Source organism: Urocitellus parryii, unplaced genomic scaffold, assembly GCF_045843805.1.
Source record: "Urocitellus parryii isolate mUroPar1 unplaced genomic scaffold, mUroPar1.hap1 Scaffold_163, whole genome shotgun sequence".
Taxonomy (NCBI): Eukaryota; Metazoa; Chordata; class Mammalia; order Rodentia; family Sciuridae; genus Urocitellus; species Urocitellus parryii.
In genome coordinates this window covers 119,170-138,727 of record NW_027552143.1, presented here as the reverse complement: position 1 = coordinate 138,727, position 19,558 = coordinate 119,170, and the positions used below count along the sequence as shown (strand labels likewise).

The following is a 19,558-nucleotide window of genomic DNA, read 5'->3' as shown; positions in this document are numbered from 1 at the left end:
GGACCCTGGCTGGTGTCATGGATATGTAGCCTGGTCCACTCAGATGGGCCGTGAGCTTGGTTTAATGGTCTGCTGGTGCTGTTTTAAGCTTTCTGGAGTTTTTAAATAAGAGATTCTGCAGGTTCAGTTTGCACAGGGCTACAAAAATTGCACAGGTAGTCCTGCATGAAGATTATGCCAAAGTATATTCTAAAAGTGCCACACATGGCCTTTCTCCTTCCTTTGTCCTCTCAGGCCGTCACCTCATGGAAATGACTGGATGTGCTAACACGACTCACAGAACTCAAGAAGGTGAAAGCTTTTACCTGCCTGTTTATTATGAAAGATGCAACTCAAGAACAGCTGAATAAAAGAAATGCCTGGGGCAATGTAGAAGAGGGAGGCTCACAGCCTATAAGCCCCATACAGGTGATATCTGCCTGCCTGCTAGCCTGGAGGTTCTTGAACCCCATCATTTAGGTTTTTGTCTTTATTTTTTTTTCTATTTGTTCTTATTAGTTGTACATGACAGTAGAATGTGTTTTGACATATTATACACATAAGGAGTATAACTTCCCATTCTTGTGGTTGTACATGATTTGGAGTTACACAGGTAGTATATTCACATGTGCACATAGGGAAGTAATGTCGGACTCATTCCACTGTCTTTCCTATTTCTTCACCCACCACTGCTTCCCTTCATTCTGCTTTGTCGAATCCAGTGAACTTCTTTCATTCTTCCATAGCCCCTGCTTATTGTGGCTTCATTCCATAGGTAAGATTCGTCACATCATTGGTTGCTGGGGTCTAGCCCCAGCAATGGATCCAGGAGTCCTGAAGGAGGAGTGCGTCTGCGAAAGAAGAAGAGTCGGGCCTACAGATTGCAAGTTACCAGCAGCCTCCTGAAAAAAAACTGCTGCCTCTAGAGGAGCCTTTATTTTTATACCTTTTTTTAAACAAGTGTGTGGTTTTTTTTCAAGTAGTTAATGGATATCCTCAAAGCCTGAAACTTCTTTTGTTTACATGATTTTCAAGAGTTATAATCTTTTCTGACATGCTGATTACCTAAGATATTGAGTACATTGTTAAAAATATATTTCTATAACTTTAGGCAATCATGATTAAGCTTTTACATATTTCACCTCAATAAGTAGGTGCTAGGATACACAGCTAGACTACATAACTCTTGACCTATTATTAACTACTAACTTCTAAGCATACCTATAATTATTTCATCAACCTTTAACTATAAAGCATATCTATGATTATTGGTAAGCTTTCTTACTTCTAAACTAAAATCCCTGTAAAACACCCTTAAAATAGTGAAAGTCTTGTGCTGGGGATGTGGCTCAAGCGGTAGCATGCTCACCTGGCATGCATGTGGCCCGGGTTGGATCCTCAGCACCACATACAAACAAAGATGTTGTGTCTGCCAAGAACTAAAAAATAAATATTAAAATTATCTCTCTCTCTCTCTCTAAAAAATAAATAAATAAATAAATAAATAAAGCATACCTATGATTATTGGTAAGCTTTCTTACTTCTAAACTAAAATCCGTGTAAAACACACTTAAAATAGTGAAAGTCTATTACTTAAAAAGCCTACTACTCTGAAGTGCCTCTAAAATATAACTATATTAATTTTACATTATTTTATTTTTAATTTCCAAGGTAATTTTCTTTTTTTCATATGATCTATTTAACTGATTTTTAAAAAGAGTTTCCTTGATCCTTGGTCAAAGCACACCAATTCTTATGTCTTTGTAATCTTTAACTAAAGGGCAGGCTTTGCACCTAAAACCATTTGTCATTTATATAAACTATGTGTTTTCCATTCTCATCATGAATTCTCATGTAAGGCAAAGGAGGGTCTGTTGGTGGGGGGAACATATGTTGCACAGGTTTTGACTTTAGAATGGGGGTTTGACATAAATTTTAAGCTTTTCTCAGGAACCTCGATTTGCAATCTTTTTCCTGTGAATTTCTTGAGGAATAACACTATTGTTTGTGTCCTGAGAGATATTGAAACATACCTTGGGGAATGTCTTAATTGTATGCTTAGTCTCATTCTGGGAATTTTCCTGCATTCTCAGGCAATACATACTTTTATTATTGATTAACATATGCCATTTTTTCCATATCATGAGTATTATAAACAAGTGGCCAGGTATCTTGGTTCGAACCAACATGGTGTGTGTGAAAGTGATGTAATTTTGAAATGTCCTGGTAATTTCTTATTTGGCCCATTGGTGAACAACTTAGGGGCATGTGTGACTTTCCAAATTTTCTTTCTGTGAGTGATATATTTCATTCGATTATAGTCAGAGAATATGCTTAGTTTGATTTCAATCCATTTAGACTTAGGATTAGTTCCAGCTTCCAGATGGTGTGGTCCTGCCATAGCATCCCCATGGTTCTGGCTTCCAGATGGTGTGGTCCTGCCACAGCATCCCCCACACTGTGATCTTCTCAGACAGCAATCAAGAGCAGGAACACCTTCACCAATTGGTCATGATCGATTAATGCTATCTCTAGCCTGGCAGGAGCTCCCTGGAGGGAAGTGGAGCTAAAGGTCCCAACCTTCCAATCAAGGGTTAGTCTTTTTGGTGACCAGTCTGAATCCAGAAGCTAGCTAATAGCTTGCTTAGAAAGATCACTTCAACAGAACCAGTGGCCACCCAACCCCCTCCTCACTCAGGAAAGTCCCAGGGTCTTAGGATCTCTGTGCCAGAAAGTGGAGACAAAAATCATGTACCATTTTACTGGTGTCCCCAGCCTTGTACCAGTGGGATATAACAGTACATGCAGTGACAACAGAACCCCAAGCACACAAAGCAAAACCCAGATCTCAAGGGAAAAGCAAGTGGCTTAACAAAGCAGTGATTTGAGTACTCCACCTTGGATAATTCATAGAACAATGAGACAGAAGCCCATCAGGAAACAGCACCCCGTTGAGGATAACACAGAACAAGGAGACAGAAGACCAACAGGAAACAGAAAAGACTGAAAAACCATGTAACCAGCAAGGCCCAACAGACATTTACAGAATGCTTCTCCAATAACAGCAGAGTCTGCTTCCCTCCACGGCAGGAGAACATCATAAATTAGGCCATGAAACTAATCTTAAGTCTAAATGAATTGAAATCAAACTAAGCATATTCTCTGACTACAATAGAATAAAATATATCACTCACAGAAAGAAAATTTGGAAAGTCACACTGCACAAAAATTAAAGAACATGCCCCTAAGTAGTTCACCAATGGGCCAAATAAGAAATTACCAAGATATTTCAAAATTACAACATTTTCACACACACTATGTTGGTTTGAAACAAGACACCTGGCCACAGCTGAGGCTCCAACTGTTGTTCTGAAGGACATTTGAAAATGATAGTTTATCTTGCAATGGGGCCAGAAGTTGGGCCACAACTTATTATGCAGATGTGAGCAAGTGTTTTGGTACTCTGTGGCTATCTGCAAATGTGTCACAATTGCACAGATGACCAGGATAGCAGGTCTGCCAGCATCTCAAGGGATGACTCAGCCTCTCATTGAACATACAATGAAAGATAGTTTGCTGAGCTGAATTCAACATTACTGGCTAATATTTCAAATTTCATGAGAAGCTGGTTTCCAAAATATGGATACCATGGTACCTTATAGGAGTGCCACAGAGGATGTGGACATCCTGGGAATGCTACACAGGACACAGATGTCATGGGACCTCATGGGAGGACATGGAAGTTCTGGGAGTGCTGCAGAGGACTCAGACATCATGGAAGCACCAGAGAAGATGGAGACATCGTGTGCCATGCTTTAAACAATCTCAAGTTCTTAAACATTCTTCTTAGACATTAAATTTGGGCTCCAATTGATTTCTGATGCAGGCATCTCATTCCAATCTATGCTTCTTACACAACTCTGGCCTGTGCATCTTGAAAGCTGCTGTGCTTTTGAGTACAAAGAGCAAAGTAGAATCCACCCCAACTATCCAGCTGGCCCCTGAGTTGAGCAGATATCAGCATGGGGGTCTGGAGAGAGAGCCCCACTAGCATGGTCATCTGAGAATTTCAGCATTATGAACATGATTCCCATGTGAGACTAGAACAGGTTTGGCATCAGTAAGAGCAGGAGAAGGAAAAGTAGGCACAAATCTCCATCATGTCAGATTAGGCTCTGACTTCCTATATAAGATTCCTATAGCATAAGAATGAATATCAAGAATCAATAAATAGGATGGATTCAAGCTAAAAAGCTTTTTCTCAGCAAAAGAAACAATAAGTGAGGTGAATAGAGAGCCTACAATTTGAGAACAAAGACATTCTTTGATTTTTTTTTTTTTTTTTTTTTTTTTTGGTGGTGCTGAGGATTGAACCCAGGGCCCTGTGCATGTGAGGCAAGCACTCTACCAGCCCAGCATTGTTTGAATTGGTAAGTCCAAAGATACAATGTTATTGAGGGCATACAAGGAATCCTGGTGGAGGGTGACAGAGACACTTGCTCCCAGTCCGGCTCTGCCCTCATGGACACTGAGCAAGTCCCTCTTGTCTCCTCCAAAAACTGAAGTGGAGCCACTAAAATCCAGAATTTCTGAATTGGTAGGGAACTAAAAGCCATCTTAGGCTAATGAGCTAGAGAGTCACTTCTTAAGAGGGTTTTAAAAGGGTATCAAACAAATTTATTCTTAGTAAACTGAATACATATGAGCAGGTAAAAATCCAACAATACAGCAAACACAGCAGAATGACTGATTAGGGACAGGCAGATGGACAGGAGAGCTGACCCAAAAGGAAGATGAGGAAAAGCCACAAGGGCCCAGTGAAAGATCCATCTGGATCTCTGACTTTGCATAATGAAATATTATATAAAGAGTAGACTTAATTTAGGTGACACTGTTGGCCAGAACAAACAGCAATAAAGTAGAAATGATTACAACAAGTCAATCACATTTATCCCTTTGAGCACACAATGTGCACACAGCGTGCTGTGCACGTGATTTTATCCAGGTCCCAGATCCTCCAGACTGGCTTTCAGTAGTGATAAGCTGAAAGGCAGGAGTCTAAGCATCCCTTGAATGTCTACAACACAAAGAGGGGCCACCTGCAACCACTTCTCACAAGCAGTGGGAAATTGTGCTGGCACGTTTCTGCTCCTGTGTCCCATTCAGGGTGGAATTGTCCCCTCCCCCAAACCTGCATGTTTAAGTATTAGCCCCTCTCTGAATGTGGCTTATTGATTCCAACTGGAAATAGGCTCTTGCTGGTGCAATTCATTAAGACAAAGTCAAAGTGCAATAGGGCAGTCCTGATACAATATGCCAGTATCCTCATTAGAAAAGGGAGTTTGTGCATGCATGGAGAGCACATTGCACTGAGGTCATGCTTGGGTGATACTTCCACTGCCCAGGAGCTCCAAATATGGCCAGCATACCATTGCAGACAGGAGGGAATTTGTCATGGTCCTCAGATGAGCAGGTCCCACCAACAACCTGATCTCTGAACTCCAAGAACTTGAGACAATGCATTTCTGTTGCTCAAACCATCTGGTTTGTATAATGTTTTTACAGCATCCCTATGAAATGAATATAAGCCTGCAATTTCCATTAATGAATGAAGAATAACAACTTACACTGACAGTAAGCTCATTGATCAGAAAGTTGCCTCTACTTATGAACCAAGTGTACACATGGAGGGCTTGGCCTCCTCACCTGGAAGCTACACAGCTACAGGATATTGCTCAGCCTGCAGAGCCTGGAACTTGGACATAGCCCTACCAGGGGCATCCAAGATGAGCTCATCTTGAGATCCTTAACTTCATTGTCTCTACAAAGACCCATTTCCAAATTAAGCCACATTCAAATGCTTCTGGTACAACACACACACACACACACACACACACACACAAACACACACATGAGGCCATACCCAATATACTACATTATCCAGGACTCAAGGTCATCTTTCATTCTCTTCTACCAGTGGGAAATATAAGGTTACTCCTGTTCCCAGAGTGGCCATGGGGTGACTAGAAGATGAGCTAATGGAGCGGCAGAGGGCACCTTGGCCATCTGTGCCCTCAAGCAGCCTACATGTGTTTTGTTCCATCTTATGCCCAGCTGCCAGTGGACCACTTGCAACTTACAAGAGATTGCCAGCAGGTTCATCCCTCTTGTGAACCAGAATGTTACAAAGCTGCAGCCCATCATGGACATGGCTACTAGGCTGATGCCTGAAGTCGGGTGTGACCTCTCTACCACGGCCCAGTAGACTGCCTGAGCAGCTTCTAAAATGATGTATTTTCTTTGTGCCAACAGCTTGTCTATGTGCCTAAATCCTAAGGGCCTACGCTGTTGGAGGTGACATGAGCCACACATACAGCATGTTTTCCTACCATAGAATCTCCAGCCCAGAGTCTGTCAAGTTGGGATGGGTGGACTGCTTGCTGGAACAGCCTGAACTTGCTGCAGAGCTGTGTCCTACTCAGGGCTGCCCATGAAGCTGGACTTCCACATACTTGGTGTATGAGCATCTTTCTCAAGAATGCCATGCTCTACCTCCAGGAAGTGGGAGGTTGCTGGGTAGAACCTTGCTTGAGTTAGGACACCATCTATTTGACTTCTGCAGGGAGTAGGCTGGAGAGTCACGTGTGGACAAAAGGTAGCCTCTACCTCAGAGTGGTGGTCATCTTTGCCATCCCTCCAGGAGCAAAGCATCGTGTGGTTGGACTGTCCTGGCAAGGCGTGGTGGTCAGAGAGAGGTGCAAGGCTCACTCGTGAGTAAGGGAAAGTTCTGAATTTGAACTGGAGAAGATCCAGGACTAGGTAACCATGGAGGGCACATGTTCTTTAAGGTGTCTATTAAACTGATGTTGAGATGTGCAGCTCAGTACCTTTGTGGACTCTGACTTAGTGAGGGTGACTACTGCTGTTGCTTGGTCACTGTGTGGACAGATATTGAAGCTTGTTGTTATAAATCAAGAGCCCCCCCCTTTTTTAGTTGTTCACAATATCTTTATTTGTTTATTTATTTTTATGTGGTGTTGAGGATCGAACCCAGGGCCTTGCACATGCCAGGTGAGCACTCTACCTCTGAGCCACAACCCCAGCCTCTCAAGAGTACTTCTTGTAAGGGTTTTGACTCTGGGGAAGCATAATCATATGATTGTCACAATAGGTACAAAGAAAGCATTTGGCAAAATACAGCAACATGAAGATCATTCTCAAAACACTAGAAAAACAGAGTATACCTCAACATTGTAAAAGCTATCTATGTTAAGCCCAAGGCCAACACCATTCTAAATGAAGAAAAATTGAAAGCATTTCCTCTAAAAACTGGAACAAGCCAAAGATGCCTTCTTTCATCACTTCTATTCAACATAGCCCTTGAAACTCTAGCTAGAGTAATCAGACAGACAAAAGAAATTAAAGAATTATTCATAGGAAAAGGAGAACACAAACTATCACTTCTTGCCAATGACATAATTCTATATTTAGAAGATCCAAAAATTCCACCAGAAAAACTTTTAGACCTAATAAATGAATTCAGGAAAGTAGCAGGATATAAAAATCAATACCCTTAAATCAAGTGCATTTCCATACTAAGTTATGAATACACTGCAAGAGAAATTAGGAAAAACACTCCACTCACAATAGCCTCAATATATAAACAAATAAACAAACAAATAAATAAAGTAGTTGGGAATTGACCTAAAAAAAGAGGTGAAGGACCTCTATAATGAAAACTATAGAATGCTAAAGAAAGAAATTGAAGAAAACCTCAAAAGTTGGAAAGATCTCCCATGATTTTGGATAGGCAGAATTAATATAGTCCAAATGGCCAAACTACCAAAACTGTTATACATATTCAATGCAATTTGTATTAAAATCCCAATGGCATTCCTCATAGGACTAGAAAAAGCAATCATAAAATTCATTTGGAAACATAAGAGATCCAGAATAGCCAAAGGAATCCTTAGCAAGAAGAGTGAAGCAGAAGGCATCACAATACCAGACCTTAAATATACTACAGAACAACAGTCACAAAAATGGCATGGCATTGGTACAAAAATAGACATGTAGACCAATGGTACAAAATAGAAGACACAGAGATAAAAACCACATAAATATGGTTATTTCATACTAGACAAAAACATACATTGGAGAAAAGATAGACTCTTCAATAAATGGTGCTGGGAAAACTGGAAATCCATACATAGCTAAATGAAATTAAGCCTCTATACTTCACCCTGCACAAAAATCAACTCAAAGTGGATCAAAGACTTTCACACTAGAATAGATACCTTTCACCTAATAGAAGAAAAAGTAGGCCCAAATTTTCATGATGGTGGCTTAGGACCTGACTTCCTTAAGAAGACTCCCAAAGTGCAAGCAGTAAAATCAAGAATCAATAAATGGCATGGATTCAAACGAAAACACTTCTTCTCAGTAAAGGAAACAATCAATAATGTAATGAGAGAGCCTACAGAATGGGAGGAAGTCTTTACTACATGCACCTCAGATAGAGCACTAATCTCCAGGACATATATAAAGAACTCAAAAACTTAACACCCTAAAAACAAATAATCCAATCAATAAATTGGCTAAGGAACTGAAAAGACACTTCACAGAAGAAGAAATATAATCCATTAACAAACAAATGAAAAAGAAATGTAAATCAAAACTACTATAAGATTTCATCTCAATCAGATGGCAATTATCAAGAATACAAGCAATAATAAGTGTTGGCAGAGATGTGGGGGAAAGGACACACTCATACATTGCTGGTGGAACTGAAAATTGAGGCAACCACTATGGAAAGCAGTATGGAGATTCCTCAGAAAACTCAGAATGGAACCACCATTTGACCCAGCTATCCCATTCCCCATTTTATACCTTGAGGACTTAAAATCAGCATACCACAGTGATGTGGCCACATCAGTGTTTATTGCAGCTCAATTCACAATAGCTAAACAATGAAACCAACCTAGATGCCCTTCAACCAATGAATGGATAAAGAGAAGTGATACATTTAAATAATGGAAAATTATTCAGCCATAAAGAAGAATGAAATTATGGCATTTGCAGATAAATGGATGGAACTAGAGAATATCATGCTAAGGGAAATGAGCCAATTCCTCCAAAACAAAAGATGAACATTATCTCTGATAAGCATATACTGATTCATAGTGGGGTGGGGAGGTAGGGAAGAATGAAGAAACTTTGGTTTGTGTAGAGGACTGTGAAGGAAGGTTATGACTGCAGGGATGGAAAGGACAGTAGAATGAGTCATACATAATTACCCTACGTACGTCTATGATTATACAACTGGAGTGACTCTGCACCATGTACAACCAGAAGAAAGAGAAAGTGTGCTTCATTTGTGTACAATATGTCAATATGCCACATATAACTAATTTGAACAAATAAAATAAATAAATATATGAGGTAGAACCACAAGGCAGGGTAGTACACACCTGAAACTCCAATGACTCTAGAGGCTGAGGGAGAAGAGCTCAAGTTTGAGGCCAACCTCATCAATGTAACAAGATCTTTTCTCAAAATAAAAAAAAAAAAAACATAAAAAGAACTGGGGATGTAGCTCTGTGTAAAATATCCCTGGGTAAAATCCCCAGTTAAAAAAAAGAAAGGTAGCAGAATACAACAGTCACTAATATGGCATTATGTAAAAATGTGGATGTGTGGATGTGTAACCGATGTGATTCAGCAACTTGTATTTGGGGTAAAAATGGGAGTTCATAACCCACTAGAATCAAATGTATGAAAGATGATATGTCATGAGCTTTGTAATGTTTTGAACAACCAATAAAAAAAGAAAGAAAAGTAGGTGGGGTCTTTAAGAGGTGATCAAAGCAATCAGAGCTTCATCCTTGTGTAGGGTGGATCCATATGAGAGCTTTGTCTTTGTGCAGGGTTGATCCATTTTAGAGCTTTGTCCTTGTGCACGGTTGATCCATTCATATCCTGAACAGATTAATGAGTTTATTGGTTAACTTGAGAAGGGTTGATCCATCTATACTATGAGCAGATTAATGGACTTATGGGCTATCTTGAGAGTGAGGCTGCTATAGAAACCAGCTATCTGGAGAATCCCAGTCCCTTCCCTCACTATATGATGTACTGAGCCATCTCAATATTCTGCCGGCAAAAAGGCCATCACTAGATTCAGCCCTTTAATCTTGGACAAGAACCTTGAGCCAAATAAACTTCTTTTCTTTATAAAACAAACAAACAAACAACATTTCATCTGAAACATGAATAGAATATAAAGGCTAAGAGAGCTCTTAACTTCTTTTTTGTGGGAAAAATGGCAAAATCATATTCCACATTTTCAGCCTTTAAACAAACCAGGCTCTGCTTATTACTTTCCAAAAATACATTTAAATTCCCATCCCAGTATAAAGAGTAACACAAAATTTTATGTATAACTTATTGATAACAGGTTACCCTTATCCAGTTATAAAACATTAAATATCATAAATAAATATCAATCAAATTTGTTATTTCTATATAAACCTGAAAGAGACTATTGCTACAGACAGTTTTAGAGAACATCATCTTGGTAAAGGGCTCTACCAAGTCTTACATTTTAAAAGGCTTCTATTCTGTAAGAACATGAATATATCCAAAATATGAAAAAGCTAGTAATGGTTAATGTCACAATTAACTGTTTAACTTTTAAAGTAAAATTTAGAATCCATAGTGTATAAAAATTATAATCATGGGTTTGCATGTTATCAGGACTAGCAAAAGTGAAAGGATAGCTTTCAATCTCTTAAACATTTAGGAAACACTGTTAATAATCAGAAACAGACATAGTTAAAACAGATATAAGCCAGGTTTTTAAATGGCAGTGTGGCCCTTTTATGTCAGATACAATGTAGGAAAGAGAACACTTATTGGTTACGACACTGCCCAGAGTCCTCAGGAGTGGCTAGTGAGAATGTGGCCAGCAGCTCCCAGGAGGCTCTAGGGCAAGAGATGCAAAGGTTATGATGGCCTGTGCTGCCCAGAATCCTTCAGGACCTGCAGTTCCTACAGCCCTCTGCATTGAGGGCAGCATGGACCAAATGACAGATTGCATGACCAGAGCCCTAAGGGACCTGCAGCTTACAGAGACCTCTGCAGTGAGGTCTGTGTGGGCAGAATGACAAACTGTGCTTCTCATATCCCTTGGGTGTCTGCTGTGCCCAGGAGCTTCTGGGTTGAGGGCTGCAAAGGCAGAACACCAGGCTCAATGCAGGGTATGTCCTCACTGCCTATAACTCACAGAAGTTTCTGTGATGAGAGCATTAGTACCTAGACTCTCCAGGGTACCAGGGAAAGCATGGGTCTGCAGTTCTTGTGGTCCTCCCAGTAGGGCTGTGCAGGCAAACACTAGACTACATTATCCAGAATCCTCATGAGCTGTACCTTCCTCTGTGGTGATCAAATCATTAGCCTACATTACCTACAATCCTCAGGGGCTATAGCTCCCAGAACCCTCTGTGGTGAATGGGCAAAATACAGGACTATGTTACCCACAAATCTTAGTTCCAGCATCTCCCAGGATCCTCTGTGATGAGAATTGTAGAAAACAGAACTTAACTATACTACCCAGAATCATTTAGGGACATGTTGCCTGGGTGAGCATGTGGCCTGCAACTCCTAGAGGCCTCCACAGCAAAGGCTTTTCATGCTAAAGGTCAGATTACACTACCCATAATTCCTGGGGATACCCTGATGACTGTGAAGCCTAAAGTCCAAGAACCCTCCACAGTGAGTTCTGCATTACCAAGGTAAGCATGTGGCTTGCATTTATCCTGGCCCTCACAGGAGGCATGCAGGCAAAACACTGACTTGCATTACCCAGAATCCTCAGGAAATTGCAGCCCCCAAAATACTCTGTGGTGAGGGCTTCAGGGTAGAGAACTGAACTACACTACTCAGAATTCTTGGAGATGTCCAGGTGCCTGTGTGGCCTGCCACTCAGAGGCCTCCACAGTGAGAGCTGTGCGGGCTGAAGGCAAGAATACACTACCAGAATCCCCCAGGGCCTGCAGCTCCCAGACATCTACCTCTTGAGGACTGCATGGGCAAGATTTGTATTGCACCACCCAGACTCCTCAGGGGTGTCCAGGCAGGCTTGTGGTGTGCTGATACTGGGAGCCTTGATGGTGGGGTTTACTTAGGTAGGATGGTCTGCACTGCCCAGAAAAATCAATAGCCTGCAGCTCTAGACCTCTGAGGTCATGAATGCTTGAGCATAGTGGACTACAATACATAGAATTCCTGGGGCCTCAGAGCTGTGAAAAGCAACTATAGTGTGGGCTGCACCAACCCAGCACCAGGCTACAATGTCCATGATCCTGGGGGTTCTGAAGCACCCAGATGCCTCTGTAGTGAAGGCTGCATGGGATATGAGGGTAATTCTGCTACTTGCAGTTCCCCATAGGCTTCTGGAGTGAGGGCTACATGGGAAGAACACCAGTCTCCACTGCCAGGGTCCACCAGGGCACTTGGGATAGCATGTGGCACACAGCTCTGATGATCCTGCCTGGTGAGGGCTGTGTGGGCAGAACACCAAATTAGACTGTCAAGAATCTCTGGGAATAATTGCAACTCCTAGAGGCATTCATGGTGAGAGCTGGGAAACAAGGAAAGATAATTCAATCTAGAATGCCCCAGGGCAAGGGGTGCACCCTGCAGCTCCCAGAGGCTGCTGGGGGGTCGTGTGAGCTCAGGGTCTCACAACCTTGAAAGCAGTCAAGATGGGCTGGGATTTCACTGCTTTTCTTAAAACCCATGACGTTAAAATTCGGCAGTCCTTGGCTACATCACTCACTCAGTCACATGTCTACACTTTGCAGAGGCCTCTGTGTGGAACTGCTTTTGGCCTCCTGCCCTTGGGCACAAAAGTGAAGTGTCCAGGGTCTCCCTGCAGGTGCTCATGTCTGTGCCTCTGCCTGCCTGGACCCTGGCTACAGCAGTGTGTGGCCTGGTTGAGTCCAGGGACCCGGGTCTCAGTGTCTTGGCCTCCTGTTTCTCTTCTCCTGAGATTCCACTTCTGGTGATGGCACAAATAAACACAGCCAGACTTAGTTAAAGAAGTGGGAATAGATCCTATTCAGTAATAGCTGAGGCTACAGAAAGGCGCTGAGAGAAATAAGAAAGACTAGCCACCCTACTACCACTGCAGGTTAGCAGAAGCCTGCACTAGGCGTGGCCATCAGGGAGTGGTGCCTGTGCACATGAGCAGAGTCTGGCTCTGGGCGTGGTCATCAGGAGTGGTGTCTCTGCCCATGAGCAGAGGCCTGCACTGGGCGTGGCCATCAGGGAATGGTGCCCCTGTGTATGAGCAGAGTCTCACACTGGGCGGGGTCAGCAGGGAACAGTGGCTCACGTTCCATCTTTGTCCTTCCTTCTTCAGGGTGAGGACTAGAGCTCTTGTCTCAGGAAAAATTGCCAGCGTGCTGGGTCAACCACCAGGGAGTGACAGACCTGCCTCCAGGATACACACAGCTTGAGGGTACTATGGGTCATGTGTGTGGGGATGCGGAGCTCCTCCTCAGACCTGATTCGGCTCTGAGGATGTCCTCCTAGCTTGAGGCCGCTGGGTCCTCCCTGTGTGTCAGGTCTCAGGTGATATTCCCAGGTCTGGGACCCTGGGTCCTCCGTGTGTGCCTCGGGTCTGAGGAGATACTCCCAGGTCGGGACGCTAGGTCCTCCCTGTGCCTCATGTCTGAGGAGGCCCTCCCAACTCCGGGAGCCTGAGTCCTCTGTGTTCCTTGGGTCTGAGGAGGTCCTCCCAGCTCGGGGACCCTGGGCATTTCCTGTGCCTGGGGTCTGAGGAGATACTCCCAGCTTAGGGATGCTGGGTCCTCCGTCTGCATCATGTCTGAGGAGGTCTTCACAGCGCGGGGACCCTGGGTCCTCCGTGTGTGTCAGGTCTGAGGAGATCCCCCAGCTCGGGGACCCTGGGTCCTTCATGTGCCTGGGGTCTTAGGAGATACTCCCACCTCAGAGACGCTGAGTCCTCTGTGTGCCTTGGGTCTGAGGAGGTACTCCTAGCTCCAGGACCCTGGGTCCTTGGTGTGTCTGGTGTCTGAGAAGGTCCTCCCAGCCCAGGGACCCTGGGTCCTCCGTGCACCTTAGATCTGAGGAGATATTCCCAGCTTGGATATTCTGGGTCCTCATTGTGCCTGGGATCTGAGGAGATAATCCCAGCTCAGGGAACCTGGGTATGCCATGTACCTGGAGTCTCCCAGCTCAGGGACCCTGGGTGCTCCATGTGCCTCCTGTCTGAAGCAATACTCCACCAGCTTGGCACCCTAGGTTCTCTGAGCACCTCTGGTCTGAGGAGGTAACTCCTAACTTGGGTACCCTGGTGGGTCAAATGTATGGGAGGAGAGTTGCCTTCTCAGCAGACTCAAGCATACTCCCACCTTGGAGACAATGTGGTTCATGTGTATGCGGACTTGGAGCTTTCTCTTAGAGCAGACTCAGGAGTACTCCCAGCTTGGGGACACTTTGTGTTGTGTCTATAGGGACTTTAGGGTCCCTTCTCTTTAGCCTCAGTGAGACTCACAGCTTGGGGACACTGTGGATCAAGGCTATAACTCTGTTCTAAGACCAGCTGTGGGTCAAGGCTATAGGGACACCTAGAGCTCCATTCTTTTCAGACCATCCTCAGGCAGATAACTGACTTGGAGACACTGTGGGTCACGTGTGTAGGGTCATCCCAAGCTCCCTTCTCCTCAGAGCAACCTCAGAGGGATGCCTCACTTGGGGACACTGAGTCAAATCTACAGGGATGCTCTTCTCAGACTAGCCTTAGAGAGATCCTGGCTTGAGGATTCTGTGGGTCATGTCTATAGGCATGCCTAGAGCAGCCTCAGAGAGATCTTCCAGAAACTTCTGGATAAATAGGCGGCAGGTGAGGAAAAGGGAAGTGTGAAGAGAGGGCAGATTCACTCCCTGCGCCCATTTGAGAGCTGAGGAGGGAGCCTTGCTCTCCTTCATTATTTCAGCAAGGTTTACTTTGGGGAAACATCCCTTCAAGAGGCTCTGATTACTTGTCATCAAAACACAGCTACTTGGGGCTGGGGATGTTGCTCAACTGATGGCGCGCTCGCCTGGAGTGCGTGCGGCCTGGGTTCGATCCCCAGCACCACATACCAACAGGGATGTTGTGTCTGCCGAGAACTAAAAATAAATATTAAAAAAATAAAATTCTCTTCTCTCTCTCTCTTTCTCTCTCTCTCTATCTCTCTATCTTTAAAAAAACACAGCTACTTGGATGATTTCTGGCACAGAGGGAGGAGGAATTGTTCTAACTGCTTATTTTTACTGTGTTAAAGCAGGAAAAATATTAAAAAATGGAAAAGTAGATGTATGAAACCCACAAGGTTATTTAAGTTTAAATATGTTATTTCCAATAAGCCAGAATTTGTGAAAAAATAGTTCATGGATTTTATGGAGCTAAATTAATCAAAATTTTGATTAAGAATACATTTTGTCTTTGATTGAGCAAGTCAGTTTATTTGGCATTGCATTTGTAATGGTATACTGTGTTGACATTCTACATCTGCTGAAATATCTTGACTATATAATGCTTTGGTATTATACCACAAAGTTAATTGAGGAAATTAATTTTAATTAATTGAAGTATTTATTTTAAGTAATGATTTCATTCTTTCCTCCTAGATCATGAACATTTTAAGTAAATCCAGAATTTGTTAAAAGTCAGTTAACACTCAACCCTGGACCCCTATGTTCCTGGTTTTTGTCCCAATGGGAGATCTGTAAGCATCATTTTAAACTTTTTAAGCTGATTGATCATTCATAGTTTTCTTATTTTAATCTTTTATTAATGTGTTTTTTTTAACTAGGAAATTACCCATTCCCTCTAGGTTTCCAATTTTATGTAGTAGGTTTCTGCAGTTTGATTTTTAATTTCTTCTCTAACTTTGAACTTCTGCTATTTTTATCAACAATATTTTTAAATATACTTTTTAGTTTACCTTGTTTTGATTGAATTATCTTGTTTGACAGTTCTCATCATCTCAAAAAGTTTTAATTATCTTTTTCTTATTAATATCTTTGGGACAGTGTGTGTAACTTGGTGGCAGAGAACTTGCTTAACATGTGAGAGTCCCTGGGTTCCATTTCAGCACCACACACAGACAATATGTCTTTCACAGGACCCAAGGGTCAGGAGAATTGTTTAAAATATTATGTATTTACACACACACACACACACACACACACACACACACATCTTTTCCAAATTGGGTTGAAATTATTCTAAGAAAATTTGCTAATCAATTTTATAGAAAGAAAGAGGATGGTGATATTTTAAAATTCCACCTATTAATATTACATGATATTCCAGCTTAAAATCACTGAAATAATTACAGTGTGTAAGATAAAAGTCAATTGATTCTTTAAAAACAAAACAGATACATTTACCAAAAATAGACTTTTTTAAACAGACATTTTCTACTTTTTCAAATTTAGAAAGCATATTTGAATATCTTATTATTAAAGTCTTACATTCATCATGTAGTTAGTTTCTCTTACTACTTGCAAGCAAGGGAATTGACCTTCTAATAAGAATGCTTTATATATTGTCAGAAGTTCTTTTTGGAGAACTCTATTAAGTGTTTCTCATATATTCAAAATATCATTCAAAAGCATACCAGTGACCTTTTGATTTCATCAATTTTAATTTCTTTTGAAATAATGTGTGTATATATTAGTACTTACTAAATATTACTTTGTGTAGGAAATGGCCTGATTTCATTTTATATAAATGCTGGTGCTCTATGTGCTTCAAAGGTAGTTTTTAGAATAGAGTTGAGTATAACTCATATTTTGAAATCATTAAAAAAGTACATACACTTTTTACCATATTTTAATGAAGTAATATAAGTGGAGATTAGACATGTTGATATCATGAGCTGAAAAATAATTAAATATAGTTGAATCCTTTTGGGGTGTTCAACATAATAGATTCCACCCTCTTCTATAAATGCCGCAGTTATCTCATATTTTATGCTTGGTTTGGAGTTATTCTTTAAATTTATTTATGGTGATGAGAATTAAGCTGATAACCTTGACTATGTTAGGCAAACAATGAATTTCAGCCCTTTTAAAATATTATATTGAGAAGGGATTTTGCTAAGTTCCTGAGGTATTGAGGCTAGCTTCAAATTTTGTGATCCTCCTGCTTCAGTCTCCAAAATAGCTGTGATTACAGTTCAAAGTGCCTAGTATGGCCTAGAGAATTTTTATGCATTATCATGTTTCTAATTTCTTGTTTTTGACTCCAATACACATTTATTCAACTAAAACAAAACATCTTTAAACATATTTTAACAATGTACAAATACATTCACAATATAATCTGCTGATTAAAAGACTCCAACAAAGTTTCCAGTATCTCAACAGAATTTACAACTGCCTACAATAATTTGTAGATTGGTTTAGTTTACAGTTAAATATATTGCCTTGTTTAAGAAAAATTATTAATACAAATGTATGATTTACAATATTTCCATTATAGCAAGAAAAAATAGATTCATAAAATGTCTTTAGGCATTTATTATGCCAAGTATTTAAATGATTATTTTTACTATGACATAAGAATAATATTCATTTAGTACTAAAAGATTTTATTAGTCCAGAGATCACTGAAGAGTTTCCAGGAAGTTCCAAAATAAAATATGACTATCCTTTCTATGAAATAAATAAAACAGCAGCAATCCCTGGGTATCCCTTAAACATAAACTATAAAGATTCCATTTATTAGTTAGGCCTTAAGTATAAAAATAAAAGAAAATTTTAGAAACTAGTTAACACTACCAGCCTGAATTTGTTTTCACTTGTGCATGTCTAACATAAGCAATTTCAACATGAAGTATATATTTAAAATTAACATTTTTTTCTAACTTTTTAACTCATACACAAACCAAGTGTTTACTCTTAATCATGGAATCAACTTATTTCTGAATATAAGCTATAGAAATAGTATGTAAACACACATACCTTTGAGATATATTAAGAACATCCTATATTCTATGGATCAAAATGCAAATATCTCTGTAACATATGTAAACTAACACATTAATTTGGGATATACCGATACATTACTATATGCATATATATGTACACCATAAAATAAATTCTGACAATGTTCTTAATGATATCATACTTCCCAGCCTCAACTACTAGAAAAAGAAAATTAAAACTTTGTTTAAAAAAACAGTTTTTATAGTAACTTTGCAAGTGAAAACAAAACAAACAAACAAAAATCAATGCTCCTTTTTATACTGGACTGAGCTCTAAACAATTCATAATCAAGAATCTCTTCAGCCATTCCCCAATATCACAGAAAATATAATTTTCTCTCTATTCAAGAAGTCTGTTCATTTCTGGTGTTTTGTCTTAAAAACTGCATTTCAAGATACCAGGTAGCCATGCTAGTTAAATTCTTCCAGCTGCCCACTTGCACCTAATGTAACCATACAGGTTGGCACCCTGTAGCACCACACCCATGATAACCATGCCAACCATTTTACTCTGAGGGAGAAGAAAGCACTAAAGGCAAATATCACTCACAGCACTGTACAGGCAATTAGTCCTAACCAAAAGATTCTTGATTCAACTTTTGAAACAGTTTTATTCTCCTGAGGAGATGCCTTCCTGGGCTCAAACACCCAATGACTCTTTCCATCCTCATCAATATGATTCCACCACCCAAGGCCTACCATCAGTCTCTACCTGTGGCATTCTTCACTGCCCAAAAGTCACGTGACAACAACAAGATAATTGTCACCATACAAGCAATAAAGCTGCTGCTGAGCAATTCAGAGAGAAGATAGACTATAATGGCAGAGACTCAGAAGAACAAATGGAAAAATCATGCCACTGGGTGTCGGATTTTAGATTTTCTTGGTCTATTAGTTGTCTCTTCTTCTGCATCAAACAATGAAACATCTTCAGTGTCATCATTGCTGTCCTGACTGCAAGGCTCTGCCAGCGTCTCCTATTCCTACATGATTGCAGGGTACCCCTACAGGGCAGCTCACAAGGGAGCTGAAGAGGTGCCCGGAGGCCTCACCCCTTTCACTTCCTTGCGTGCATGACGTGCAAGATGGGCCAAGGAAAAAGACCACCCGCACCCCACCCACCACACAGAGCATTTCTACAGCCCAACATCGGATCTGCCCAGCGCTGGGCATTGGTTGAGGATGGGCTTCTTCTCTCCACACCTCCAAGCTTCCCGAGGCCTTCCCTATGAGGGCCTCGGAGCACCCAGATCACCTCCGCGACAACTACCCTTGGTCCTCCATCCTTCCCGCCCACTCAGCTCTTCCTCAAGATGGACAGCCAGAGGGGACACCACACAACCACCCCTGTGTACCCGGCTCACTCCACAAACCCTGCAGGAGGGACCCTTCCACCCGCCAAGCCTAGGCCACCCGCTCTCCGTGCCCACAGCCCCTCGCCTCATGTTTCTAATTTCTTAATAATTTTCTAATCTATATTATAGCCATTTTCTCCTTCTAAATGGTCATCAAAG

General features: G+C 41.3%; 1 pseudogene; it reads right to left on the bottom strand.

Annotated features, from left to right (window-relative positions):
• Nucleotides 1–18,388: 18,388 nt before the first annotated feature.
• Nucleotides 18,389–19,558, bottom strand: part of LOC144251713 (Golgi apparatus membrane protein TVP23 homolog B-like) — a 55,640-nt pseudogene continuing 54,470 nt past the window's right edge.